Source organism: Gavia stellata, chromosome 28 (assembly GCF_030936135.1).
Source record: "Gavia stellata isolate bGavSte3 chromosome 28, bGavSte3.hap2, whole genome shotgun sequence".
Taxonomy (NCBI): Eukaryota; Metazoa; Chordata; class Aves; order Gaviiformes; family Gaviidae; genus Gavia; species Gavia stellata.
Window position 1 is genome coordinate 9,435,781 of NC_082621.1, and position 2,910 is coordinate 9,438,690.

A 2,910-nucleotide genomic window follows, 5' to 3' on the forward strand; every position below is an offset into this window, starting at 1 on the left:
CTTGGACAGGGTGGAGGGGGAGGGAGAGCAGGAGGACAGGGAATAGAAGAAAGGCTGCAGCTGCAGTTTGGAAGAAAAGAGGAAGGAGTTGCAGTAGGAACTCACCCCTGGATAAAAAGAATTATCCACAGCTATATCAGCTGTCCAACCTTGGAGGAGTCTTGTACAGAACTTTGCAATTAACAATTTTGGATTCCTAGCCTGGGGTGATGGATGGGGGGAGATCAACAATCTGATAGTACAAGGACAGAATGGGCAGCAGGAAGGGTTATCGGTAGGAGTAGTGCCTATGGAGTATGACTGTTAGAGCGTTGGAATCAGAATTCCGTGGATGGAGGTCAAGGAATGCATACTGGCCTGCTTAAGGCAGAAGGATCATGGTTCCCAGTCCAGAAACAATACTTTATTCTCTGAGTGGCGAGAGAAGACATTCAAATACTACCAACTTCTTAGTATAAAAGGGCCCTTCCCTAGCCACGTTGGTGCTATCTTACCTGATATTAATAAAGAGATTAGCCCTCATCACTAGTGGTTCAGTGTCCTGCATATTAAAAATGGATTTTGGTCAATTCTTCTGCTAAAGGGCAATACCCCAAAGAAAAAATTTTTTTACATTGCAAGGGGACCTGATTAATGGAGGAGGGGAAATAAGATTTAGTATGTTGACATGTTCTTGATCATGGCTGAGACTACAAAAGAATGTTAGATATAAACAGAATGAACCCTTCAGACCCTGAGAGAAGCTATTTTAAAAGTCACTGCAGCAAAAAACCAGCTTGTTCAACATGGTGTTGAGAATTTGGCAACTGTGTTTGGAATCAACAGAGATACAGTGCTTCTTTGCAAAGTGAGTCATCTGTGGTCAATTATGCATCTGGAGATAGCTAATAGTCTGTATATTGTCAGTGTGCATTTGAAGGTAGTTATGTTAATTTCTAAAGGCCTTTTCTCTGCAACCTAGAAATGTATACCTTGCTGTGAAAGCTGATCAGACCTTTCTTCCAAAGGGAAGATTCAAGACGCTCTCATAGACCTATGTAAAATTACCATAAAAAAACCCCCAAACAATTATTACTATGGAGCTGGTTAAAGCTAGAAAGAGTAGGTGCAATGTTCATCCCATCACCTTTAGATAACATGAATAAAAAACCCACAACAATGAACTTAGCAGTCATAGATGTCATGTACTCAACAGTAACTGTTCCAGTTCTGCTATTAGGTCTGCTCTCCAGCACAAAACTATTCCTTTCAATGAGTGTTTCTTTCAGATATTTTTCCTTCACTTCATCGCTGGTGATCACATCTTTCTTCTCACAGGAATGGCAGCTGATTGTTATGTGGCCATACACAAACCCCCGCAATACTTGACAATCATGAACTATGAGGTGTATGTAGGGGTAGTAGCAGGGTCATGGGGAGGTATATCTGTTCACTCCACAATACAGATTGCTCTGCTTCTCCCTTTAACTTACTGTGATCCAAACAGCCTCGACAATTTCTACTCTGATATCCCACAAGTACTAAAATTGGCTTGCACTGACACCTACCTGACAGAGCTGCTGATGGTCTCCGATTGTGGGTTGCTCCTCATAATATTTATCTTGCTGCTCATTTCATACACTGTTATCTTAGTCAGGATAAAGAGGCTAGTCACTGAAAAGAAGCAAAAAGCTTTGTCTACCTGCAGAGCCCAAATAATGGTGATAAGCTTCATATTCATTCCAGGGATATTCATTTATGCTTGGTCTTTCAAAAAATTTGCCCTGGACAAGGTGGTCTCCATCTTTTTACCTGCCATTGTCCCAGTGCTAAACCCAATGATCTATAGCTTGAGAAATGCTGAGACAAAAAAACATCAGGAGACTCGTCTCTAGGATTCTCCTCTCCTGATGGAAAAGAAAATCTGTCCTAAGTTTGTCTGGTTTAATCCTTTGGAAAAGGAGTATCTGGATCACATGAACTGCTGTGTAAGGAAGAGATGATTCCTTCTCTTGGAGCTATTGTGAATGCTGTGAGGACATATGCTTCCAAACTGTAAAGTGGTGCAAGCAATGGAGAGGCAATGGAGAGTTAAAGCAGAGAGATAGAAGTCTGTAATTTCCTGAGAGCTGGGAAGTGTGGGATTCAAATAGCTAGGTGTGGTGTGTTGACCCAGCTGGTAAGTAAGCCCCCACCCAATCCCTCAATCACTTCCCCTCCAGCAGGATGAGGGAGAGAATCTGGAAGGCAAAAGTAAGAAAAAGTTGGATATGGAGAAAATAATAGTTTAATAAGCAAAGAAAAGAGGACGAAGAAAGAAAAATTAAACAAAAAAAGTGATGTGAAGGCAGTCACTCACCACCTTCCAGAAGAAGACTGATGCCCAGCCGGTCCCTAGGCAATGGCTACCTACCCTATGCAATTCATCCTCATTAAAACCCTTCCCCATCCTTTGGTATATAGACATATATCGTTCCCTTAGTCTATGGTCCACCCCATATCCATAAATTGTCCATAAAGTGTCCATTGAGCTCATTTAATCCATGACTTGGCTTCCATCCTTTCTGGTGGTCACTTAACAAAGAGGCGGCATGTTGTATTGATTTATTTGGCACCAAAACCAGCTCAGGTTGAATCTCTGAAGTACTTGCTCAGCTTCTTGTGAGGCTCCTTCATTGTTGGTTCATGTGTTTCCTGCTGTAGTACTTCCTGTAACATAAAACTCAAATTACGGGTTACAACAATTTAAAGGCATATGCATTACAATGTCCATCCATTGTCCCTTTGGACCAGGCTATAGGGTTTAACATTGCATTGAATTCCACCTCTTGCCACAGCTCTGATGCGGGCCTACGGTGGGCCATAGACCTTTCAGGGTTGTACCTGGTCTGGTGTGTGCTTACCCATGGGTCACAGTCCCTTTGCAGAGTA

At 42.2% G+C, this 2,910-nt stretch overlaps 1 pseudogene; it reads left to right on the forward strand.

The window, feature by feature from the left end:
• The first annotated feature begins 1,158 nt into the window (after positions 1 to 1,158).
• Positions 1,159 to 1,874, forward strand: LOC104262311 (olfactory receptor 4D1-like; annotated as a pseudogene).
• The last annotated feature ends 1,036 nt before the right edge of the window (positions 1,875 to 2,910 follow it).